Here is a 27,929-nt window from a genome sequence, read left to right on the forward strand (position 1 = left end):
GGGTTAAGTAACTTGCTCAAGGTTACACAGCCAGTTATTTCTGGGTGGGTGCTAAGTGTCTGAGCCCGGGATTCGATCCCCAGATCATCCCAACACTGGAGCCGGTGCTCTTACTTGCTGTGCTACCTGGCTGCCCCATGATACTCAGTTTTGCTAGGTAGGTGACTCTTGGTTTTAATCCCAGCTCCTTTGACCTCTGGAATATCCTATTCCAAGCCCTTTGATCCCTCAGTGTAGAAGCTGCCACATCCTGGGTTATCCTGATTGTGTTTCCACAATATTCAAATTGTTTCTTCCTGGCTTCTTGTAATATTCTCTCCTTAATCTTGGAATTCCAGAACCTGGCTATAATATTCCTAGGAGTTTTCTTTTTGGGATCTTTTTCAGGAGGTGATCGGTGGATTCTTTCAACCTCTATTTTGCCCTCTGATTCTAAAACATCAGGGCAGTTTTCTTTGAGAACTTCCTGGAGGATGCTTTCTAGGTTCTTACTTTGATCATGGCTTTTGGTAGTCCAATAATTTTTAAATTATCTCTCCTGTATCTATTTTCCAGGTCAGTGGTTTTTCCTATGATATATTTCACATTGCCTTCTATTCTTTCATTTGTTTGAATCTGTTTAACAGCATCTTGATTTCTCATAAAGTCATTAGCTTCCATTTGCTCCAATCTAATTCTGAAGCAATGATTCTCCTCCTTGAGCTTTTGAGATTCTTTTTCTATCTGGCAAATTCGGCTTTTTAAGGCATTCTTCTCCTCATTGCCTTTTTGAGCCTGTTTTGCCAATTGAGTTAGTCTATTTTTTAATTTTCCTCAGTCAGGTTGTTGACTCTCATTTCATAATTTTTTCTTGCATTGTTCTCATTTCTCTTCCCAGTTTTTCCTCCACTTCTCTTATCTGCTTCTTAAGGTCATCTATGGCCTGTAACCAGCTCATATTTTCCTTTGAAGCTTTTGGTGCAGGAGTTCTGACTTCACTGTTCACCTCCTGTTCCATGCTTTGCTCCTTTTTGTCCCCAAAATAGGAGTGTATTGTTGGAATCTTCTGTCTGCTTTGTTTCCTTTGCCTGGTCATGTCACCCCTCAGTCACTTGACCCCTGGGCTTTTTGCCACAGTAGGACTCTGTCACCAGACAGGGGAGCTTTTGTCCCAAACGCTGGGTTTTTCTCAGCTGCCAGAGGTATTAGTTGAGTGCCCTCTTTGAGGCCTCCACACTCTCTGGCAAGCTGGACACACACCCCAGGACCTCCACCCTAGACTGCAATCCAGATCCAAGAAGGTTAAAGCAGGAGCAATTACCCCTCAGACTGGTGCTTGGTCCCCCTAGACTCTGCAGGACAGGAGCTGAAGCCGCCATCCTGGCTGGCTGTGTCAGTGTCTCAGCCGCTTCTTGCCCTAGGGGCAAAACCCAAGCACTCCCACTTACTGGGTCCCAAAGTCCAGACTGCACTGACCTCTCACTTTGTCCTTTTCATCTATGTGTTGATAAATCTGGAAACGGCTGCAGCTGCTGCTGATCTGAAGTCCCTCCATCAGGTGGCTGTTCAGACCCACCCTGGGGCTAAAGCCTCGGAGTGGAGCTGGGCTCAGCTCTGAGAGTACTGCGCTGGCCAATTCCTGCCTGCCTGCCTACCGGGCTGTCCTCAGCAGGAGGTTAGCTTCTCTGTGTCATTTTGTGGGTTCTGCAGCTCCAAAGTTTGTTTAGAGTCCCTTTTTTACATGGGGAAGGTGGAAGCAGGAGCAGTAGGGAGGTCCTGCTTCTACTCCACCATCTTGACTCCACCCTGTAAATGTTTTAATGCTTACAATTTGAGATGAAAGAAAAAAGATTCAACTCCTATCTTCCCCACCCAGGATATTCCTTCAATTTGTACTCAATTGAAGGCTGAGTTCTACCTTTGTTCTAGAGGTAACCCTATGATTCTAAACTCCTAATGTGATAGTTCATGAGTTTCCACTGGTGTGCTGTCCATTAACAATCAGCCAATACATATACTTAGTTCTTAGTGAACAATAGTTATGAAATTCTCTCCAGATTTGTAATCTGATATTTACACTATCACAAGTACACACGCTTCCATGCAAAGAGTAGGCTCAAATTCAGAGTACAATGGTAGTAAGGAAGACATGTAAGATGCATGTATAGCAAAGGCAATTCATGATTTTTACTACTGTGGGTCCCCTTAGGTACAGCATCTCTGTTGTACAGGTTGCCCAGCTGTCCCATTCCTTCATCTTCTTTCCTTAAGTGACTGCCTCTATATTCATTGTCTGTCTTCAGAATGTGTCTCTGCTCCCTATGAGATGCATTGTCTCCTGTTGCTTGAATAGCAGTGCTTCATAGCAACCTGACCAATAGGGATGTAGGTGGGGGAAGGAAAGGGAAGGTCTCATCTTCCCAAGAACAGTGGCTCCCTCTCAAGAGCCAGGTTCTTCTTCTAGCTTCTTGTAGCTTCCAGGATTTTCTGAAACTCCTTAAGGCTTAACTAGTTAAAGCCCCCAGGGACCAGGCTGGTTTATTTGCTCATTTAATCCTCTTTTCCCCTTCTTAACTGGTCATAAAAATCTGTTCACACCTCATTCAGCAGTCTACAGTCAACAAGCATTTATTAAGCCATGCACTGTACTAAGATGCTTCTTGATAGTTTATGGCCTCATTAACACCTTGTGATTATGTTCTAGGTTTGATGAGGGATTGGTAAAAGATTAACTCCTCTACATTAAAAAAAAAATTAAAAGATTAAATGGAAGACAAATTAGAGCCCTTAGGACAAATTTAATCTCTCTGAATACAGCCCAGATTTTGAAATTATTTTGGACACAACTACTTCATAGAGTACCTGCTTACTCCCCATGTGTTACCTACCCTTCTTCTTTAAGCTTTTGACATGTTTCTTTTAGCCCCTCGTTGAATTATAACTTGTCAGGAATTTCATGAAGTTCAAATCCCTTTAATCATTCATTTTGAATCAGTGCAATGATTCTGAAGGCTCTCTATTTTATTTTTGATGGTGCATAGTTTGCATCAGCTGGAAGTCAAGGAGTATGCTCTACAAGGAAAGACTAGTGGGGTGATCCAGTGTGGTCATTTATCTGACCTCAATTTCTTGCTGTGTAAAATAAAGGAATAAATGATCTCTTAGGTCCTTTCCAACTGTAGAATTCTATAATTTATAACCAGTTGAAGGTGAGTATCAAGTTTCAGAATTAATCTGGATTCAAAGCATCCCTTTGAGAGGACACCCTATTTTTCACAAAGGAAGTTTAACTTGCTAGAAAGTCCCTCTCCATTGTAGGTTTTAGAGAGGATGACCTATTTTGTTTATAAATATGTGTCACTTTTAGGGGATGGCTAAAATAGTAAGCTGATAGCTATAGGGGTAAGGCAGACTCTCTGAGAGGTCAGAGATATTTCACCCTGGCCTCTTGTTCTATGCTCTTCTTCCAAAGCCCATTGGAATCTTTAGCAAGCCTTTAGGGCAGACAGAATCTTGAGTTGAGATATTTAATCTGAAAGATTCCATCTGATAAATTGTATGGCACTCCATTCAGCCAACTGAGAGCTTCAGCTGACTTTGGCAGGCTTTTAGCCTGTGGTTCCAGTGAGTCTAAGTATTGCACAGCTGATGCTTATACCCCTAAGCCAGTCTCTCCAGAATTACGCATATGACTGCAATCCATTTGGCATTTGGCATATAGAGACTTGACTGCTTATGTGCTTTCCTACTGGGTAAGGAATATTACCTAGGACAATCCTTCATCTGCCCTTTGCTTGTCTATTCCCTCACCTTCACTCATCCAACCCACAGGAGTATGGAAATAACATGAGAAAGTTCCAGACACCTCTTTCTACTTCCAACATATCACATGGGGTATTTGACTTTCTCTGGACTGAAAAGCCAAGGCTCTTTACTCATTATCAAAGAGGTGTGTGTGTGTGTGTGTGTGTGTGTGTGTGTGTGTGTGTGTGTGTGTGATGAGCTTGACTTTCTTGATACTATTTGCCATGGAGAAAGCTAAGGGTTGTAGTATATTGTTTTTCCCCCAATCACATGTAAAGAAAGTTTTTTTTAACATTTACTTTTATAAGATTTGGGGTTCCAAACTGTTTTCTCCCTCCCTCTCTTCCCTTCCCCCCCCAAGACAGCAAACAATCTGATATAGGATATACACATATAATTACATTAAACATAAATCCACATTAGTTCTGTTGTGAGAGAAGAATTGATACAAAAGGGAAAAAACAAGAGAAAGAAAAAATGAAACCCCAAAAGGTGAAAATAGTGTGCTTCCATCTGCATTCAGACTGTCATTCTTTCTCTGGATGTGGATAGCATTTTCCATCTTGAGTTTTTGGATCATTAGATCATTGTATTGCTGGAAGAGCCAAGTCCATCAAAGTTGATCATTACATGTTGCTGTTATTGTATTCTCTTGGTTCTACTCCACTCAGCATCAGTTCATAGAAATCTTTCCAGGTTTTTCTGAAATTCACTGCTCATCATTTCTTATGAAACAATAGTATTCCATCACTTTCATGTACCACAACTTGTCCAAACATTCCCCAAATGATGGGCAGTCATCCCTCAATTTCCAATTCTTTTCTACCATGAAAAGAGTTGCTATGAATCTTTTTGCACATGTGGGTCCTTTTCCTTTTTTACGATCTCTTTGCGATACAGACCTAGAAGTGGATTGCTGGGTCAAAGGGTATGCAGTTTTATGGTCCTTTGGGTATAGTTCCAAATTGGAAAGGTAAAAGTTTTAATATAAGTGTTTTATTAGGAGAGATGTGCACACATGAGGCAGGGTTAGGTAAAAGAAACAATGAATTTCAGGATTATGTTGAAATGTGCTTTGTGTGTTAAGGTTCTCTTTTTCAGATATAGATATTTGATTTTATTGGTATAGGAAACACTTATCGAGGAAATTCCTTCTAGCAAGGCTACTGCAATTTAAAGTCATAGAGTTGCCTGAGGCACTGAGATTAAGTGAGTTGCCCAGGGTCACACAGCCTGTATGTATCAAAGGCTGGACTCAAGAATATTTCTTTCAAGTCTAGTTTTCTAACCACTATGCCATGCTGTCTCTCATTGTCTATTAGCTGCAATATTTGTACATATAGAGTTGTAATCCATTTAGAAATGAAGTATTGATATCCTTTCTTATACTAAGAGAGTACATCTAATGTCCATTGGTAACTTTTCTCAAGTGCTATGATCCATATATTAGCTTTACACTGTATCTCAAAGCATGTGAATTCCAAGATGAACAATTGACATCATTCAGCAAATATTTAGGGTACTTACCATGTACTTCTAATACAAGACACTGAAAGGGATGCAAAAAAAGTATAGCATACCACCTTTACCTTCTAGTTGGAGAAACAAGGCTATGATAATGTGGAAGATTAAATAAGAATATAATGTAGCAATACAAGGTATAATACTAGGCTCAATATGCCCATGGTCAGTAGTTTAAAATAATTAATGAGTGGTAGAAGTAACATGTGCATAGAGGAAGAAGAAGGAAAGTAGGAATGGCTTCACAGAGAATTTGGGGTTTATGTTAGGCCTTGATGGGCAGGTAAGATTTGGGTGGGAAGAACATTCAAAGTCAGGAATAGTGTAGATGAAGGAGTTTAATACCTTTCCTTATCTCACATTTATTATGTGGTGTTCCATGAGGTGGGAGATAATGTATGTGCAGTGTTGACCATGAGTCAGTGCAATGCTGTGGATAGAATGTTATACCTGGAGGCAGGAGTACTTGGGTTCAAATCATGCTTTTAACTCATTCTAGAAACCTCCTGGAGCAAATGTTGTTTTGTCCTAGCAAACACACATGAGTTGGGGGCAAACCTTCTCTGAAGGAGGGGAGCAAGATTCCCCTAGTAAATTCAGCAAAGGAAAGCTTACAATGTAAAATGAGTGTGTCCCCTTGGATGTCAGTGCCCTCAAGGGAGAATTAACCTTTCCCTGTCCTTCAGGATTCTGCTCCCATCATGCCTCTCTCTCTCAAAGCTACCTTGCTGGGCCACTGTGTTTGCATCCTGATTGGCCTGGAGAACCATGCCAAGCAGGGAGGCTGGAATCAGGGACTGTGGCAGTGCCTTATCTTCAGGGTGTCCTGGAGTTTCTGTCTCACACAATCTCTACCCTCACCCCCCAATTGAATTTGCTCCAGGTGCTGGGATTCCTAGTTGGATCTTTTCCTCTGACATTTAATAGCAAGCTCACAGGCAAATGATGTAATCTCCTTGAGAGCCTCAATTGTCTGTCTAAGACTATCTATTGAGTCATAGATGGCTCTCCTCAATGGACAGTATTCTTACAGGGATGAAATTATAGATCTCTTATGTGTTGATGTGTATGCTGATCATGTAATCTGAGTGGTATAGTGCCAAAAGAAGACATACCCCATCTCATCAATTTTGTGGACTTAGAATGATCATAAAATCATAGCTTTAGAGCTGGAAGGGATCTAAGAGGACAGTTAATCCAACCCCTCTTCATTGTATAGATTAGGAAGCCAAGGTCCAGGGAGGTTGTAATTTACCAAAAGTTGCAAAGGCTTATTAAAGGTAGGATTTGAACCCAGGTTCTCTTTCCTTTGGACCATGCAGCCTACCAACTCTCTGTCTTCTGATTACAGATGATCTGCTAAGAGGATGATTAAATTTTAGCTTATTTCTTAGTAGTTTGAGAAATATACTTGATAGGTTAAAGAAATATCCCCCCAGCATCATGTTCATTTAACTTGGAAATAAAAAAAATCAGGTATCATACATTTTATTTATTAAATATATTCAATGTCACCGGGGCGGCCAGGTAGCACAGCGAGTAAGAGCACCGGCTCCAGTGTTGAGAAAACCTGGAGATCGAATCCCGGGCTCAGACACTTAGCACCCACCCAGAAACACCTGGCTGTGTAACCTTGAGCAAGTTACTTAACCCCGATTGCTTTAAAAAAAAAAAAAAGAAAAAAAATATATTCAATATCACCCTGAGAATTGAGGATTGATGTTTTCATTAAAACCTTAAGAGGAAAATCTATAAATTATGTCTGTCTGTCTATCTCCTTTTTTCTTTCTCTCTCTGACTCTCTCTATATTTAGATTGGATTGGATTTCCATTTCAGGGTAAAGTTTTCAATCAAGTCCTCTTATTTTATTCAGTGATTCTGGTTTCAGAGAGTCAGTGTGTTATAATAAATAGAGAGAAGACCATGGGGTAAGGAAGATCTGAGTTCAGACTATGTGTCCATGGGCAAGTCATTTACCCTCTGCATCTCCAAACAGCTCTCTAAAGAAAAAGCTACAAATGAGTTATTTATCTTCATTGATAGAGGGAGTTTTCACATAAGAGGTAAACCATAACTAACAAAATCATAGATCTAGAGTACCCTGCCGAGAAAAATTCGTTGCATATCAACATTTAGTAGTAAGTACTTTTCTTGTAATTTCTGTCTATATTTAGTATTTAATATTATATCCTCATAATTTTTGTTGAAACATTTAATTTTAAATAAATTCTCATAATTTCTGTTGATATTTAGTGTTATATATACATATTACTAATTTTATTTATATTATAGACTTGGTTTTCTAAAGACAAAATTGCTTCATATTTTAATTTTGATTTGAACATGAAATTTTTTTTTCTTTTCAACTAGGTATAGAAGATTAAAGAATGAAAAACAACTCTCCAGGAAGGAGTGACATATTTTGTTAATGAAATGAAAAGAGTTGGCAGAACTGAGGGGACTGGCTGGAGTAGTACTGGCTAACATATGCTATGCCATTCACTCTGTAGCAACGATGTTATTGTTACACAGCACTTTGGGAACAGTGGTTGAGGTCCCAGAAGAGTATATTATTCAACAAACATTGTTCAAAAGCCTGACTCCTTTGCTCCTGTTTGTTCAAATTGCAATTTGAACAGCAATATATTCTCCCTAGGATGTAATGCTTTATATCCTAAGCTGGATAGATAAGCACCAAGAGGGAACGTGGAAGAGGAGGTAGCATTCTCAGTAGAATTTGAGACCATTTGAATAGAACTAGTGTCTGCTGTCATTATGTCATTAAGATCATCATTTGCCCTCATCATTGTGAAATAGCTATTCTGCTTATCAGACTGAGCTGTCTTCAGTAGTCAGAAGGGACCTTATTATGACTGGAAGACTAGATAATCTGGAAACCACTGGGATTTTCTTTTCTTTTTTTAAATTTATTTATTTATTTTTAGTTTTCAATATTCACTTTTATAAGATTTTGAGTTCTAAATTTCCCCATCCTTTTCCTCCTCCCTCCCCAAGACAGCCTGCAATCTGATATAAGTTGTAGACATATGATTATATTACAAGTTTCTACATTAGTCATGTTGTGAAAGAAGAATCAGAACAAAAGAGAAAAATCATGAGCAAGAAAAATAGAGACAGGAGAGAGAGAGAGAGAGAGAGAGAGAGAGAGAGAGAGAATAGTTTACTTGGATCTTTATTCAGACTCCATAGTCCATAGTTCTCCCCCTGGATATGGATAGCATTTTCCATTTTCCACCATGAGTCTTTTGGAATTATTTTAGATCATTGCATTGCTGAGAGGAGCTCAGTCTATCAAAGTTGGTCTAGAAAATGAATTAAATAGGGAAAGTTCAACACTCAGGTATCCAGAAGATAGCACAAAAGCATTGGCTTATGGTATTGAGGATTCACTCATCAACTGACATTTATTTAGCATCTACAGCTCCAAATAGGGGCAGGTAGGTAGAGCAGTGGATAAAGTACCAGCTCTGGAGTCAGGAATACTCATTTTTCCTGTGGTTAAATCCAGCCTAGCTATGTAGGAAGTCACTTAACTCCTTTTGACTCAATTTCCTCATATGTAAAATGAAATGGAGAAGGAAATGGCAAACCACTCCAATATCTTTGCCAAGAAAACCCTAAATGGAGTCATGAAGAGTTTGACATGACTGAAATGACTGAAAAACAACAAAACAACATCAGTTAGATGTGGGGCTGGAAGAAGAGTAAACCAAAGTTTATATTTAGTCCAAAGAGAATAGAACAGCCTTAGAAAGAGGAGTAAGATTTACTGAATCCAAACTCTATTTTGTAATTTTGCTGAGGGTTAGATCAAGTGTAATATATATATATATATATATGTATATATATACATATTCATTTCTATGCCACTTTATTATCAAAGATCAATTAAGATGCCACCTATTCCACAAAACCTTTCTGATATGTCTGTAACATAGTGTTAGAGAGTTACCTGATGCTTAGGAAGTTGAAATGACTTGTTCATGGTCATACAACTAGTAAGTGGATCACAGATTTAGAACCAGAAGGAATCTCAGTTTTACAAAATTTATTAAAAAGGGAATTTCAATACCTAAGGCAACATAACAGGAAAACTAGGTAGCCATCTAGTTTACAGAGGAGGAAACAAAGGCCCATGGAGATTAAATAACTTATAACATGCAGAGGCAGAATTCAAATACTGCCAAATATTTGAATACAGGTTTTCTGATATCACATTTTACACTCAATCCACTATTCCATACTGTCACAATAGTTACCTTGTTAAATAAATAACTTACTTTAGAGAACTGAAATTTAAAATAAAAAAATCTTGCTTTTCTTATAACATTCTATCTTTCCTTCACTCCACACCAACCAAAAGCCTTCCATTTGGGGAAAAACTGGCTAGTTTGAGTTGCTCTGTTCCTTGAACATAATAGGGACTAAATAATATTTGGCAAATTGAATTTAATTGACAAACAGTACTTCATCACGGACCTGTGTATTGTAAAAGGATAGCAAAAGTGTTTTAAATCAAGAAACGACCAGCTAATAATCAAACAAATTATCTTACAATAAGTTTCTTTTGGTACACTTAGTACAAAATACCAGACATTTTATCTAAAACTTCTTTTTTTTTCCCCTTAGCCCAATATGTTTTCTTAAGCAAACTTTCCTTTTGCTTTAAGCATGGGTATTACAAAAGAGGATTGACATTAATCCATTATACTTCCATCTGGGTAAGTTACTGATAGTGATCAAGTTACACTAACTAGTCATTTAATCTCATAGTGAGAAGACTCTAAGGAAAGGTTCAATAGATCAGGAGAAGGCTGACTTCCTGAAGGAGGCACACCTGATGAGGCAATAGTTCAGAAACTAGTTTCCTTTGACATGTTCAGGAAGCCCTTTGAGTATCTGTATTGGATTTTTCATATCTTAAGTGAATTGAGTCTGTGCCTGGAAATCACTCAGTAGGTCTAAAATAATTTAAATCCCATCAGCTTGGTCCCTCTTCTTGTCTTTTCATTAGCTTGAAGGAGAATTTGTGTATGTGCTGAACTTCTGAAGTTAGTGAAACATTAGCATGGTCTTGTATTTCCTTAAACAGATGAACATGAGAAATAGGAAAAGCTAATTAAGAATGTACTAGTAAGCATAGATGAAGCTGGTAAAAATTTAAGGCTGGTAGTCATCTGCAAAGTAGAGTTGTAACTAGGAATTTTTTCACTGGGAACAAAAATCATTGAAACTGAGGGAGGAAGGGGTAGTGGTCTGAAAAAGTGTTAGTGGCCCAGAAAATATTCTGACTACAGATACTGTTTCACAGTAAGAGCAAGAAGTCTGATCTTTATCCCTTCAGGAATGCCCAGAGATGGGTACCAGATTGAAGGGATTCTAGGGATGATGGCCCTGGTGTAGTTGAGCTATGTGGTAGATAGGACTATGAGAAGGTCTTGAGGAAAAACAATGCCTACCTCTCACCCTGGGATAGAACTATTCTTTCTCCTCCTGGATATCAGTGCCCAGAAGTAAAGCCTCATTTGCCCTATACTAATTATGGCTTTGTTGCAAGATTTCTATAAACAGTAATATTTTTGGCAGTCATACAAAGACATAGACAGACAGACAGACACACATAGACCACCCCCACCCCCACTTAGAAATGAATTTGAAGCAGTGGAAACTACCTATGGGCATCACGCTATTTCAGCAATCAGAGAAATTATGAAGTTACGGCTAAAGGGAGTTAGGAATTACACGTTCTAATCCTTTTTAGAAATATGAATGAAAGAATATTACTGTTGCTATTTTGCTTGCTTTCATATTTTGGGAGTCTCCTAATCCTTCTGCAAAATGACAAAATAAGCTAAAATTTATATTTCTAAGAACTAAATAGCTTTGCTTTTCAAGATTTTGGGATGAGAGATATTGGAGGAACTCAAAGAATGCATTTTTCTTTCACAAGGTTGAAATCTTTGGGCAAAGTTTTGGTTCTTCTAAGGAATCAACATATTTTTAGAAACACCAGAGACCACTAGGGGGTGCCATACACCTTAAGGATACAGAACAATAATGGTATATATTTATTGCACACTAGGCTTTCATTTATAAGGGGAAACAAGCTGGGGGTTGGGGATACTGAAATACTCTTCAGAGAAAATTAAAGTGTTTTAAATAGCTTCTAGAGGTTTGGTATTTTAGTGTTATTTTTTAAAAATGAGAATGACGTTGTACATGTATCTTCTCAGCAAGTCTGATTACTCTAACATTCTGAAACAATGCTGAGTTTGTTCAGTGAACCCCAATATATAATCATGGAAGTGATGGAAGGAGGAGCATTTCTCGCATACTTATGCAAAGCATACATGACAGTAGTAGGAAATATGGTTCATGGTGCTGGTCTCGAATTGGAGATAATTTGTATTTACTCTTTGACTTTGTTTCCTGTGCTGTAAAAATCCCATATTAGTATTGTCAAAAGTCTGAAAGCTGGTTGATTTTTGAACTCATACATTACATGGCAACATTGATCAAGGAGGGACTTTATAGATCATTCAGTCAACTCTTACTTTATAAATGAGGAAACTGAAGCCCAGAGAGGTTAAATGTCTTATCTGGGTCTCCAGGTTGAGACATAGTCATGTATTCTTTCCACGTATGCTATGCTGTCTTCTACAGACTATTCTGTAATGCACTCCTACCTTGCTTTCAGGTACTCACTATATTAGGCCCATTAGAAAACTGACCTCACATTTCTGACATTTTCAAGAAATGTGAGCCTACCATTTATTTTTTTAAGAGCAACAGAGTGGCCTGACATTCAAAGTGCTGGTTTCTCTAACTCTGTAAGAGATCTGTCCGAATTTGCCATGTGTACTTGGAGAAGGCACTTAATCCCTTCCTGGGATACTTTGCTCATTTGTAAAATGTAGGTGAGCATATCTACACTTGCTTGCTTTATATTTCAGACATGAAAATAAATGAGATGAAGTAAGAGAAGTAGAGCCATAACTAGTAATATTTTTACTTGGGTCAAAATTAGAGTTTGGGGAATTGATGGTGGTCCAAAGTACAGTTTGATCATAGATGCATTTATGCTGAGAGACGGCTGGTTTAGGTCTTGCCCTCTTGGGAGCTGAAAGAGAAATAGGTCCAACAGGGGAGTGTTACAGTGACAGGACCCTGAGGGTGATGGTTATACTTTCATGGCATGGGCCAGCAGAACACTAAGACAGAACATAGAGCTGGTCATCACCATGGGAAGGAAAAACACTTTCCTAGGAAGGAATTACACTCCTAAAATACAGGCAATCAAGGCATTCTCCTTGTACTAGTTACTCCTTTGAAGAGAAGTAGCCCAAATATCATGACAGACTAATGTCACATAGCTTGGAAAAAGTAGGATCTGCTTATTTTTACATCAGAAGTATAAGATAAGAAACTACTCATACTATCATCTCTCCTATGGATTATTACGAACAATATCAAGTACTAAAGCATAGAAATTTCACAGGAGTATGGAGAGTAGAAGAACAAAAAAAATACAGCTGGAGTCTGGGAATTATTCATGAGGGGATCCTAGTAGGATCGTAAGATCATAAGTTTAGAGCATGGTTATCAGCTTGACATTATTTAGACTCAAGTTGAAATCTAGCCTTAGACACTTACTAGCTATGAGACCCTAGGCAAGTCACTTAAACTCTCTGTGTCTGTATCTTCATTTGCAAAATGGGGATAACAAATATCTACCTCATAGAGTTGTTATGAGGACCAAATGAGCTTACATACATATAAAATGCTATGAAAACCTTAAAATGTTATATAAATCCTGGCTATCATCATCATCATTATTATGTGATGCACAAATTGTGTACATTTGGTGAACTAATCTTTCTCTTCTTATTTGAATTCTAATAGTCTTAATCACCAAGTCCTTTTTAGGATTTTTTTGGTGTAATCTTAGAAATTATTGTTTCTCTTCATTTTCTATAGTTCTGAGGTCCTGCTCTCACTTTGGATGACCTTGTGAACCTCTGTGTAGATATTTGAAAAGGCTGTGTCTACCTAGAACAACTGCACTTCATCCAGAAGTACAATGTTTCCTGGACACCATTTGGCCATAAATCTACATGTATTTATTAGGACTACTGGCCCCATGGTCTGACACCAGGTTGAGTGAGTTATACAAGATTAATTTGTTACTTAAATTTGTGTTAGAATACAGATGAGTTTCCCCAAAAGGTTTTTATAGTGTTTTATTTGACAGTTCTCAAAATGTGATCCCTGTATGATCAGAGGTCCCTGAAACCCTTTTTAAGACAACCTGAGCAGTCAAGATGTTATCTGCCTATTAAAATTGTCTTCCCTTTTCCAATTACATATCTGTGTGGTGCAAGATTTTCTTCATTACTTTTATCAAAACACCCCATTGCAACAGATTGAATGCAGAAGCAGGTATGAGAATCCTACTGTCTTCTATTATGTTAGATATTAAAGGGTAATTGGAGTTAAGTGACTTGCCCAAGGTCACATGGCTAGTAAGGGTGTCAAGTGTCTGAGGCCACATTTGAACTCAGGTCCTCCTGACTCCAGGGCCCGTGCTCTATTCACTGTGCCACCTAGCTGCGCCTTGGTGGAGTATTTTTGAAGGTGAGGCCTATAGACCTGGACTGCTGTATTAGCTCTCTGCTCTCATCATGGTTTATGTTAATGGTTTTCCTTTTTACACCAGAGAACTGACTGTAACTACCTTGTGTCAATGAAACACTATAGCAGTCCATCCCAGATATTGAAAATTGGGGACTTTGGATTTGCCAGAGACATCTATAAAATTCATCACTATAGAAAGAGAGGGGAAGGGCTACTCCCAGTTCATTGAAGGCTCCAGAAACTTTCATTGATGGAATATTTACTTTTACCTTCTTGAGGTATGTATTCCCAATGGTAGGACCTCTGGGTCAAAAGATATAGATGTTTTAATTCCTCCTCCACCTCCACCCCTAATATAATTCAAACTAGCTTCCCATAATGGTTGGAACCATTCACAGATCTCTTAACCCTGTTTGCTTCAGTTTCCTCATCTGTAAAATGAACTGGAAAAGGAAACAGCAAACTACTCCAGTATCTTTACCAAAAAAGTCCCAAATGGGATCAGGAAGAGTCAGACATGATTGAAACGACTCAACAACAACAAATTGTTGTATCAGGCACTGTGCTAGGTGCTAGATATCAAAAGGCAAAAATGAAGCAGTCCTTGCCTCAAGAAACTTGCATTCTTGGGGGTGGGGGAGATAGAATGTACCTAAATAAGGAATGCTTAGAGGCTTAGGCTATGACACAACCAAGACACAAAACAAGTCAGGAATTTCATATGAACTGAATATAAGTGACAAATGATCAGTGACTGTTACCAGAAGAATTATTTCTGTTCAGGCAGTCTCTACTACACGATAATGTTTTCCTCAGTCAGGAGAACAGTAATGAATTTTGGCCTGTTAATAAAAGGGCTTTGGACTGAGGCAGAGAACAAAGTTCCAATCCTGTCTCTGGTGAATGCTAGCATAGTGACTGTTGGCAATTACCCAAGGGCTGTGTGCCCCAGGCACAGATTTGCAGATCAGGGGCTGATCTGCATAGATAGAAGGAATTTCTTTACTAGGAGTTTGATGCACCAATAAAATCACCGGTCAGGGATGGGGGGATTTCTACCAATCATTCTAGCTGGCAAACACTAATTGGCCATTTTATGAACAAACCGCAGGGGAGATAATCAAGGAAAAAGTCATAGGCAGGGAATCCAGAGACCCGGCATCTAATCCCAGCGTCACCACTGTGTGACTTTGGATTAGTTATCCCACCCCTCTGGGATCAGTTTCTTTTAATATAAAATAAGGATGTTGGATTAGATGATTTTAATATCCCTTCCAGTTTTAATATCCTAGGATATTAACCAATAGAATTTAACCAAGAAGAGTTTAGCCCAGAATAGTAGAGTAATCAACAAGTATGAACACCTGTCATGGAACTAGTTCTTCATTAATTTGTGGGGCCTACAAAAGAAATACAAAACTTGATTCTTTACTAAAAGGAACTTATACTCTTTGAGTGAGACTAAACAAATATACTTGGAACCATGAACCTGACCCAATATAGCAATACCATGAACTCCATGAGGATAAAGACCATGCCTTTTTTAGATTTTGTATCTCCTCTAGTGTCTTCTAGTCCAATGTTTTGGAAATAGAAGGCCTTCAGTATATATTTGGCATATTTCGAATGAATGTTGTTGAACAGATCTTGTACTTAATTGTGCATTATAGATACATGTTGTTTAGTTGTTTTCAGTTATGTTCAACTCTTTATGAGCGTTTAGGGTTTACTTGTCAAAGATACTGGAGTGGTTTGCCATTTCCTTCTCCAGCTCATTTTACAGATGAGGAAACTGAGGCAAATAGGACTAAGTGACTTGCTCACATTGCTAGTGAGTGTCTGAGGCTGGATTTGAATCAGGTCTTCCTGACTCCAGGCCCAGTACTCTATCTTCTGAGCCAGCTAGCAGGAATAAGTAGTAGAGAGATGCATATTGTGTTTAGTCTGACTTTGACTATGCTGCATATTTGGCAGAAGAAGGATTTAAGCCAAAAGAAGCTGCATAGATTAGTGAGTGGAGAGAAAGCTGGACTTGAAGGCAAAGGACACAGGTTCAAATCCCACCTCTGCTCCTTGTTACTTGTATGATCTCGGTCAAATCACTTAACTTCTAACAAGCTCCATTTTTTTTTATGTGTAAAATTGAAGATTGGACTAAGTGGCCTGTAAAGAGCCTTATAACTCTAAAGGTGTGATCTTTTAAAAGGTGGTAGAACTGAGTGTCTCTATTGGCCATTCTTTCAGAGAGGAATATTTTGATTATTGTATGTGTAGCTAGAATATTTGAACAATGTTTTAGAATGTGCTTCCCCCACTCTGATTTTTAAAGCCTCTCTTTTATTAAGGGTTATGTGTTTCTAAGACTATGGAAATGGTCCTATCTGTCTTTAAAAATTTCTTGTAAGCCTTCAAGGAAAACTGCCTATACAGACATCAAAACACCTGTTTTGTAGTAGTACTGAAGGGATCAACTATAGTCTTTTTGGAAAGCAGAAGAAGAGCAAGGGGTGGAGGGATAAAGTATAGAGGAATCATAGGATAAAAAATGTTTGAAGGTCTCTGATGTGGGGATAGATAAAAGGATTAAAAATAGAATAATTGAGAATGACATGAGTTTTCTATAGGTATCAACTTCATCATGATTTCACCTCTCTCACACACCTGGCAGGTATCCAGAAATCAACACTGGAATTTAGTCACCCTACATCTTCTCTCTGCCAATAGAGTTCTGCTGGTCACATTTCCCCCAGTGTTGAATATGAATGAATATGAATTTGAATATGAATATGAATGAAACCATGTGTCATGGTTTTGAAAATATCATGGGACATATTTTAAAAATCTATCAGCATATTCAGCCAGTGAGGGTCCCCTTCCTAGGAAAAAGAGGTACATTGGAAAGGTTATTGGCTCAAAAATCTGAGGACTTAGGTTCAAATATAGTCCTAATACTTATTACTGTGACCTTAGGCAGATCTCTTAAGCTTCATGGGCCTCAGTTTCCTCCACTCTAAAATGATAAGGTTTTGCTAGATAGCCTCTGAAGTCTTTTCCAGTTCTACATCTAGAATTCTATGTATAACTCAGTTCTGGAGCAGAAAAGCCTACTCTTTCCTAGGGTAGAAAGGATGGTTCTTAGGAAGTGATGGTGTTCTTTGTAGTTTTCATTTGTTCATTCATTAAGGAAATGTGACATCACTGTCCTTACCTTTTTAAAAGTAGGTAGGTAGAAACAGAATCTTTTCCTTCCATAATTTCAAAGTCTGACTGAATTGTGCTATTAAAATATACCAAGAATGATAGCGAATACTTCCAAAGGCAGCAGGGCTCTGTGGGTCTCCAGGAAGGGTTAAGATCCATTGCCAATAGGAAAACAAAACAAAACAAAACACCAGATGAAATGCATCTCTAGTGGGTGCCATTCAAACTGGACCATAGCCTTAAGTTGTCATGATAAAGATTAACTCCTCTCTTGAAAGCACAGAGGAAGCAGCTTGGTTTTTATTTGAAGCCATCCTCTAAGATCATAGGCCCAGCTTAAAGGACTGAAAGTCTGAATTGAGCCGTGTAGCACTTTTTTTTTTTTCATGGGCTAAACACTCAGCACCTGGGGCTCTCTCTGTCAGAGCAGTCAATAGCTTATGGCTGCTTTGCTCAGCTATTAATGGAATGTGTGGCTTCTTGGCATTCCTAGCCCTCCATCCATGGCTTAGTCCAGGCAGTGGACAGCCCCAATCATCAATCCTCTCTTTGGCTTTTTAATTTGTACACCCACCAAACTACTCCTCAGAGGAAACAGGTTCAAAGGGCAAGAAGCTTCAATGGACAGCTCTTTGGGGGTCTGTGGTAGACTTACATCACTATGGCAAGGAAATCTGCTAAAGAGTCCTGAGGCACAGCAGGCAACAATAAGAGAATGAAGGGGTTGCGTGTTTTTCTTTCAGCTCATGAAAAGAAATTTACTTCTACAGGGTGGTAGCGGCTTTCTCTAAATGGATGAAATGACTGAAGAGTTCTTTGAGTCTATAAACACTATAGCTTGTAGTTTATTTAAATGCCAAAATAACTATCTGTCCCGTTAAATATTAGTGGCCTACACAACAGTATTTCTGCAGTGCTCCAAATACTTTTATTAATAGCCTTCATTAAATATGTAAAATAATCTCACAGGCAGCATATGAATGCAGTTACTTCAATTTTGCAATTCAAAAATATTGGGCTCATAGGATTATGGAGTTAGGTCATTTGATACAACCCTCCTGTTATAACTGAGGAAGCTTGGGTCTAGAGAGTTAGGGTGACTTATCCAAGGCCCCATAGAGCTAAGATCTGAACTCAGAGACATTAACTTAATGGCACCATGTTATAATTGACATGGTCAAAGCAAAGTTGGATAGTTATTGTGATAACTTGGAAATGGCTATTTAACCTAAAAAATATTTTTCAGGCAACAAGTTAATGTTAATTCATTCACCCATTCAATAAATTTTTAGAGTGCCTCCTGTGTAAAGAATACTGTGTGCCCTGAGGAAATAGTGAAGATTAGATTAGACATGATCCCTCCCTCCAAGAAGCTTTCAGGATGGAAGGAGGATAAAAAATAGAATTGGTAGAAAGTGCTGTGTCAGGTGTGAGGGGAAAGAGCTGGTCACAGAACTAGATCCCCAACAATATCAGGTCAGTGCTAAATTTGTTGGATAAATTGCTAAATAAAGGACAAGAATGTAGAAATTTGGTCATGGATTTTGCTCTGATTTAGGGCCACTGTTCAGTGAAAACCCAAGAATAAATTTTCATAAATAAAAACCCTCATGGAAATGACCATATACAAAAGCTTCATGGATTTGTTATGGTATAGTAGAAAGAGAATTGACATATTTCAAAAGCCTGGGTTCAAATCCTGTATCTGCCACTTATTCCCTATATGACACCAAAAAAGTCAATTAACCTCTCTGAACCTGAGTTTCTACATCAGTAAAATGAGGGCATTGGGCTAGATAATCTTTCTAAATTCTATTTCAGTTCTAAATCTAGAACCTATGAAAGTGATATTTTTTGGTTAATTTACTTGAAAGGTATTCAAGAAAATTAAATGCTTACTGGGATTATGGAATCCTAGAGTCTCTCCTTTTATTCTCTAATTTATTGATCAAGGCCATAGGGTTAATTAGTCATTTCTGGATGACTTGATCAAATGCTTGCTTCCTAAATTTGCTTATAACATAAAACTGAGAGGCTCAGCTAGAGTATTTGATGACAGTCACGCTTAGAACAGTTGGATGAAGCCAATCAGATTAAATTTTACAAGGAAAAATAGAAAGTCTTGCTCTTGGGTTTAAAGAAGCATCTTCAAAAGTATAAAGGGTGAAGCAGCTTGTCTGAAAATGATCTGGGAGTTTTAGTGGACCACTAGGTCCATATGAGTAAATGGTATGATAAGGAAACTGAGAACATATCTCCCCTGATTGAGTGTGATCTCCTTGAGGGCAGGGATTCTTTTCCGGTTTTTTCTTTGTAGCCTCAGTAGTTAGCACAGCACCTAGAATGGAGTAAGAGAGCTGTTCTCAAAGTATGGTCCCAGGATCCCGGGGACTCCCAAGACCCTTTCAAGAGGTCCATGAAGTCACAACCATTTGAACAATGAATTATTATGAAGATCAAATTAGGTAATAATTATGAAATGCTTAGCACATAGTGTGCTATATAAATGTTAGCTACTACTATTATAATTTCTCTTTGCTTACTACTATAGATAAAACTGTATGACATATATTATTTATGATGTAATATATTATAAAACTATAATATAACTATAGGTCTCAAACAAAGGGAATTATATAGATATAGCCCCTGACCTTACAATCCAAAACAGCCATGAGTGAGGAAAATTTGGGACTTTTTTTTTTTTAAAGAGAACTGCTCTGAAATAATTCTAAATGGAAATTTGGTTACTCAACCAAAACCAACCATTAAATCAACAAGTTGGGCTCCGATAATACCACTAATTAAGTAAATACCCCAGACAATATGATGAAATTGCTCCTATAATGATAAGCAATAGACTGGGAGGTAGAAGATTACAGTCTGGTACTTTGAAAAATTACTTTGATTTGATTATTTTGACACAGAAGATAGTTGAGTATCGGTGCTTCTTAATGTGCTGGTAGATAGATGGATAGATGGATGGATAGATAGATGATAGATAGATGATAGATAAATAGATGGATAGATAGGTGATAGATGGATGGATGGATAGATAGATAGATGGATAGATGGATGGATAGATGGATGGACAGATAGATGGATAGATAGATGAATAGATGGATGGATAAATAGGTGGATAGATGGATGGATAGATGGATAGATAGATAGATAGATAGATAGATAGATAGATAGATAGATAGATAGATAGAAAGATAGATAGATAGAAAAAGCTAGATAAAACATTTATTATGTACTAGGTACTATGCTAGTACCACAAGAGGGAAAGATATGTTGGAACAAATCAGCAATACCAATACTCTGCCTTACAGAAATGCTTCTGCACAGACGTACTGATCACTAAAGCAAGTAAACTACAAGTGTTCTTGAAAGGACAGGATGGAAAGAGCAACTTATTATCAATTAAAATGCCACAAATAATACCATAATAAATAATAAAATAATAAAAATTAAAAATACTATAATAATAACCTATATATTGTCTTTGTTGATTATCACAAAGCCCCTGACTCAGTTCTATGCTCATAGCTCATTAATGTACTGAAAATGTATAAAATATGTCCAAGAATACTTTTATAAGTAAGTATACCAGAGTATTTGATTTCCATATGGAAAACTATTCTATATTTAAAACATGCCTCAGAAACAATAATGGCAAGGAAAATTTATATGAAATATGGAATTTTTAAAAAGTAAATTTATCATTTATTTTTAACAGTCATTAAAAATTGTTTTTCAGTTCTGAATTATCTCCTTGCCTCCTAACTAACCCTTCCCACCTTATTGAGAAGGCAAGAAATGTGGTAACAATTATACACGTAAAATCATGCAAAACATATTTCAATACTAGCCATGTAAAAAAGGAAGAAAAATAAAGCGAAAAACATATACTTCAATATACATTCAGAGTTTATCAGTTCTCTCTCTGGAGGTGGATAATATTTTTAATCATAAGTCTTTTGAAATTATTTTGGATCATTGTATTTATTAGAATAGCTAAGTTTTTTACAGTTGATTATCATATAAAATTGCTGTTACTGTGTATAATGTTCTCCTGGTCCTGCTAACTGCACTTTGCATCAGTTCATATGTCTTCCCAGGTTTTTCTGAAACCATCCTTTTCATCAATTCTTATCACAATCATATACCACAACTTTTTCAGTCATTCCCCAATTCATGGGCATCCCCTCAGTTTCCAATTCTATGCCACTACAAAAGAGCTGCTATAAATATTTTTTTTACATATAGGTCTTTTTTTTTTTCCTTTTTCTTTAATCTCTTTGGAATATAGACCTAGTAGCAGTGTTCCTGGGTTAAAGGGCAGGTAGTTTTCAGAAATTTGATAGTGCTTTGAGAATAATTCCAAATTTTTTCCCAGAATGGCTGGCCCAGTTTGCAACTCCACTCCAATCCACATGCACAACAGTGCATTAGTATCCCAATTTTTGTTCAATATTTTCCTTTTCTGTTATGTTAACTAATCCGATTGGTATGAGGTAGTACCTCAGAGTTGTTTTAATTTGCATTTCTCTAATCAATAGTGATTGTGCAGCTCGGTGATAACAGTAGATAGAATGCTAAGCCTAGAGTCAGAAAGACTCTTCTTTCTGTTTTCAAGTGTTAACTCAAACATTTGCTAGCTGTGTGACACTGGGCAAGTCACTTAACTTTGCCTCAGTTTCCTCATCTGTAAAATGAACTAGAGAAGAAAATGACAAACTATTCCAGTATTTTTTCAAAAAACATCCCTAATGAGGTCATAAAGAGTTGGACACAATTGAAATGACTGAACAATACAACAATAGTGATTTAGAGCATTCTTTCATGTGACTATAGATAGCTTTGATTTCTTCTTCAGAAACTACCTGTTCCTATTTTTTGGATCATTTATCAATTAGAGGATGTGCTCTTTTTCCCACAGCTTTTCCAATATTTATTGTTTTCCTTTTATGTAATCGTTACCAATTTGATGGGTATGGGATGGAATCTCAGGATTGTCTTAATTTGTATTTCTCTAGTTATTAGTGCTTTAAAGCATTTTTTTCCCATATACCTATAAATAGTCTGGGTTTCTTCTTCTGAAAACTGACTATCGATATCCTTAGACCATTTGTCAATAGACCATTTATTAACTTCATAACTCTACCAAGAAACATGTTCATGTCCTTGTCTTCCCACAGTGCCTCCAACATTAATTGTTCCTATTTTCCATCACCTTTAGCAAATTTCAAGATGTGAGGTAATCTTCAGAGTTGTTAATTATCATTTCTCATACAATTAGAAATTTGGAGCATGTTTTCATGTGTTCACTTATAGTTTGCAGCTGGGTCATCTCCAGTCATCCTGATGAATATCTGGTCACTGGATCCAGATGGCTCTAGAGAAGAAAGTGAGGCTGGGATCCTTGCACAGTCTTCCTTCACTCAAATCAAAGTCAACTGCAGGTCATGGCATCATCTCTCTGATGTCATGATCTTCTTCAAGAATGAAGGATAAACCATACAACCACAATATAGTTTGTAATTCTTTTGAAAACTGATCATATCTTTAAACCACTTCTCTATTAGAGAGTGACCCTTAGTGTTACATAGTTATGTCAATTCCCAATAAATTTTGGATATCAGGTTTTGATCACAGTTTGTGAAAATATTTTATTTCATTAAGAATTCTCCCCCTATCTGTTGCTGTAAGTTGTGTAAGTTGCATAAATTTATTCTCTTCTATTTTTTTATACTGTGACCTTTCATATTTATGTTATATATCCATTCGGCCTTTTTGTGGTATGTATTATAAGGTGTTCATGTAATATTAATTTCTGCTAACTTGTATTCCAGATTTCCCATTAGGCCTTATCAAAAACAAAGTCCTATACTCAGTAATTTATATTCCTGGATTTATCAAAAGTTAGGCTAATGTTTGAAATTCCTTCTCTTTCTTCCTTCTCTAGCTTGTCACTGATTTATTTTTCTGTTTTTAACCAGTATCAAATAGTGTTGGTGACAATTGCTTTACCAAAGGTGTCTGGCAATACTATAGCTCTTTCATTAGATCTTTCCCCTGATATCTTCCTTGAGATAATGGACATTTTGTCTTTCTAAATGAATTTTTTTCATGTTTTACAAAATATCACCTCTGAAATTTGATTGGTAAAGTACAAAAATCTATAAATTAATTTGGGTAGTAATGTTATTTTTATATTGTTGGCACAACTCAATTATGAGAATTGACTAACTCGATGATTATTTGTCTCCCTTTATTTCTGCAGAGTATTTTGCAATTGTGTTCATATAATTCTGGAATTGCTTCATATTTGTAAGTTTTTAGTTATTTTGAGTAAAATTTATCTGTTTCTGCTTTTTGCTAGTAGCATACTGATTGCAAATTATACTTGTGGATTTATTTTGCATTCTTATAACTTTATGAAGCTATTTGTCAATTTGTTTTCTTTGTTGATTCTTTGGGATTTGAAAAATATACCATTAAGTAGTTTATGAATGGGAGTAGTTTTATATTTTTGCTGATTTTACACCATTTATTTTGTTCTCTTGTTTTATTGTGGTAATTTACTCTTGACCCTTTATTTAAATTACTTTAACTACACTGTATCCTAGATTTATGGCTAAAAAAAGACGTTGTTGCTCAATTATACCAACCCCCTAATTTTTCAAATCAAAAAATTAAGACTTAGAGAAGTTAAGTAGCATTTCCAGATGCTAATCATAGTGGGGAGAATAGGCATCCTTTCTTTACCCAAGTTTGTACTGGGAACGTTTCTAGTGTTTTTCCATTGCAAACAATACTAACTCATAGTTTTAAATATATGAGCTTTTTTTAATTAAAGAAGAATGCTTTTTTTTTAATTGAAGAAGAATGCTTGGGACAGCTAGGTGGCACAGTGAATAGAGCACCAGCTGTGGAGTCAGGAGGACCTGAGTTTAAATCCGGCATCAGACACTTAACACTTACTAGCCAGCCGTGTGACCTTAGGCAAGTCACTTAACCCCAATTGCCCTGCCTTCCCCCTCCAAAAAGCAAAAACAAAAAAAAAGCAAAAACAAAAACAAAACATAAAGAATGCTTCTGTGCTCATGTTTTGATATGGCTGAATAAAGGAAAAAACTTACAGTAGTGGGGATTATTGAATTATGGATCTCGAGTGCAGACAGATCTACAGAGAACCATGAACCAGATAGTAATTCTGGGGACTTTTCTTGTGAGAGGAGGGTGTCCCAGGTGCTACAATGGTTCATGATGTGTCTGTCTCATCTCCTGAACCAAGCTATACATTCCTTGAGAGCAAAGATTGTCCATTTTCATCTTTATATTCTTAGTTTTGAACATAAAACTTAGTATTATGTACTCTGGGATACTCCCCCTATTCTCTCTAGTTTGGCATGCACATGAGTTTAAGCCTGAACAAAAATTAAGCTAAGGAGGAAAGATTGCTATCCTTCATTCCTCAGATCCACTGTTATGTCTTTGTTAGGCTTATCAGTCAGCAGCAACACCTAATTGCTTTGGTGCTGTATTTTGTCCATTAACAAAAAACTCAAATCTCCCTGTTGTTCAGTGGTCTCCACCTCTGTGATCACATTTGGGGTTTTCTTGGCAAATATGCTGACATGGTTTGCCATTTCTTCCTCCAGCTCATTTTACAGATGAGGAAACTGAGGTAAACAGGGTTAAGTGACTTGTCCAGGGTCACACAGCTAGTAAGTGAGCAGATTTGAACTCATGAAGAGGGGTCTTCCTGACTTCAGGGCTGGCACTCTATCCACTGCATTACCTAGGTGCCAAAAAATGCTACTGGTGAATGTAGATGACTGGGCAGGTTGAGAAGTTGGTCAGTAGTGCCCCTCACTCTTTGTCATCAACCATACTGTCTATGGGGTTTTCTTGGCAACGGTACTGGTATGGTTCCCCTTTTCCTTCTACAGTGGATTAAGGCAAACAGAGGTTAAGTGACTTGCTCAGAGTCACACACCTGATAAGCATCTGAATTTGGATTTCAACTCAGGTCTTCCTGACTCCAGGCCCAATGCTCTATCCCCTGAATCATCCAGCTGCTCCCAAGTCTCTCTCTACAACAGAATAAAAGTTAGTGTGTGATAGGGGCATAAAATGTTCCAAATTCTATGACATCTTGAGAGAGAGAAAGAGATCACTTCTAGGGGAGGGGATAGGATTGAACAGAACCTTATGCCTAGAAATAATGAACAAAATGAAAGATACAGATTCCATCTTTGTAAAAGAAGAATTTTCTAACTGTAAATAGCAAGGCGATCCATTTATAGGCAAGACCACAGCCAACAAAGGCATTTAACAAGATGGAATAAGTCGAATTGCACATTGTTAGTTTTGAAATATGGTAAGCAGTATAAAGAGAAAATGTTTTCATGGAAAGACTTTTTTTTTAAAGGATTGACACAGGAGTATTTAGATTATAGAGAGCCATAATGCCACATATATTCTGTGGTCCTACTGACCTAATAGGGTGGAAGAGGGAGATGGGGAGAAAGGATTAATAACATATCTGTATATCAAGTAAAAATATCCTGGTGACTTCATCCTCACATTTGTGTAAACATCACCTCATCAGTCCCAGATACTTCTACAGGAAACAAATCTAAATGCTCCTCGGCCATTCTAAACATAGCTAGTCAGCTGGCATATGTCTCGTCTGTAAATATCCAGGGTTACTTAGAAGTCTTTATTTTGTTATTTCCCTCTTAGGCATGGACTCTAGAAGTACATTTTGCCTTTGGTTGGAATATCTGTTTTAAGGCAGCTTGACCTGCAGGCTTTCTATGAAGTGGCTCTAAGGGAAGGAAAAAAGGGGGGAGGGTGGGGAGAATAGGGGGAAGAAAATGCCTCCCCAACTCTTTGTGCAATGAGCAGCAATGCTGATTGCTGAAAGCTGTGCTGGAGTTGAATTACCAATGTTGGTGCAAGCACTCTGAATCCATGAAGTGGTTTAGCTAATGGTTTTCCTTCCATGCCCATCCAGTATTAGAGCATTTTAATCTCCTTTTCTTAACCTTTGTTTGTGTCATGGATCCTTTCAGCAATCTGGTGAAATCTGTGGAATCCTTCTTGGGATAAGGTTTTCAAATGCATAAAATAAAATCCATAGGTTACAAAGGAAATATAAGGTTTGTCAAAAATAAAGATGCATTTTATCCTATGCAAATTCATAGACCCACTAAAATCTATCCATAGACTCCTTGCTGATCCAGCCTGTGGATCCCAGGTTAAGAACCTTTGCTGTAAGAATTTCACCAGCTTATTAATTTTTCTTGCATTGACTAAAATCAGCAACAAAAACATGTTGCATTGCAAGTTTTTCTTCAAACTTCCTTCTTTCTCTATGCCCAATCCTATTTTTTAAGAACAATTTTTTTTTTGTTTTTTTGACCCTGGGATCCTGGTAACTTTCTTACCTTACTTCTCCTGATGATGTATTCTCTTCTTTATACCATATTACTAAATCACTCTTGAACCTTTATCTAAATTACTTTAATTACACCAGATCACAGGTTTATGATTAGAAAAGACTTCGTTGCTCAAATATACCAACCCCTTAATTTTACGAATCAAGAAATGAAGACCTAGAAAGGTTAAATAATTGCCAAAGATCACAGAAGTAGTAAGAGGTCAAGCCAGGAATTAAACCCAGGTTCTTTAACTCCCAATATAGCCCTCTTTCTTGTGTACTATGATGCACATTTTGACAATTATGTACTTAGGGATTGTAGTTAAGTGCCACCAACTTAGACTTGGCAACTGCTTAAATTGTTTCTACAGTGGGATGGGGAGTAGGTAGAAATAGTTTAGCTCAGTGGTTTTAAACTCAAATAGAAAAGGGGCCACTAAACTATATATGTTGACTTATAAAACAATAAATTGACATTATCTATGTTCTGTTGTATTTTTGTTTATTTTGTTCAGTATTTCCCAATTAAATTTTAATTTAGTTCAGGCTACATTTAGGAGTCATGCTGGCCATATGGGCCTACGGGAATTGTGTTTGATTCCTCTGTTCTGCAGTATTTGAATTTGAATATTCATACTGCTTAAATATCCTACTTTTATGGTTGGGGAAATGCAATGGATGAAAATTCAATTCAATTAAAAAAACATTGGTCAGGTACTTATTCTGTGTAGTGTGCATTATGCTAAGCACTGGGGATTAGCCCTTGCCCCAGAGAGCTGGGCTATCCCAACAAATATTGGGTCCCCTGAGTAAAAAATCACTTGCTGGTCATGTTATGGCAGAAATTGCTGTAAAGAGACAGGTTGGAGCTGAGTTTGCAGCTCAGTGTGAATTCACAATCTAGCAGAAATCATATTTGAATATAAAGTCATGAGAGGTCTAAACTGAATGGTATGATTCTTAGAGGAGGTAGCAATTGAACTGGAATTTGCAGGAAGGAAAGGATACCAACAGGTAGAGATGTGAGTAGAGACCATCCTAGACATGGGAATTAGATTACAAAGAGGCATGAAGGCAGGGAAAAGAGTGACTGACATTGGGCAATAGCAAGTGGTCTGGGGTTTACCTGGAAAGTAAAATTCCAAAGACTTGCCCATGAGCCTGGAAAGATTGTCTATGCTCCTCATTAGTGTTGAAGGGTGCAGATCTATCTCTCTCTGTTCCTCCCTCCCTCCCTTTCCTCTTTGTCTCTGTCTCTCTCTGTCTCTCTCTCTCTCTCTGTCTCTCTGTCTCTCTCTGTCTCTCTGTCTCTCT

General features: G+C 37.5%; 1 long non-coding RNA gene across 3 annotated transcripts in view; it reads left to right on the plus strand.

The window, feature by feature from the left end:
- LOC138153234 (uncharacterized) overlaps window positions 1-27,929 on the plus strand; it is a 73,149-nt gene that overhangs the window by 36,542 nt on the left and 8,678 nt on the right. For 2 of the 3 annotated variants that reach the window (XR_011166315.1, XR_011166314.1), the window contains one exon: window positions 7,676-9,607. This is a non-coding gene — a long non-coding RNA (uncharacterized lncRNA). Of the gene's footprint in view, window positions 1-7,675; window positions 9,608-23,447; window positions 23,495-27,929 lie in introns of those variants that run through there. The other variant, XR_011166316.1, reaches the window with a different exon arrangement.

This window comes from Petaurus breviceps, unplaced genomic scaffold, assembly GCF_028583685.1.
Source record: "Petaurus breviceps papuanus isolate PSGF00001 unplaced genomic scaffold, PetGlider_PUasm1.0 90977, whole genome shotgun sequence".
Taxonomy (NCBI): Eukaryota; Metazoa; Chordata; class Mammalia; order Diprotodontia; family Petauridae; genus Petaurus; species Petaurus breviceps.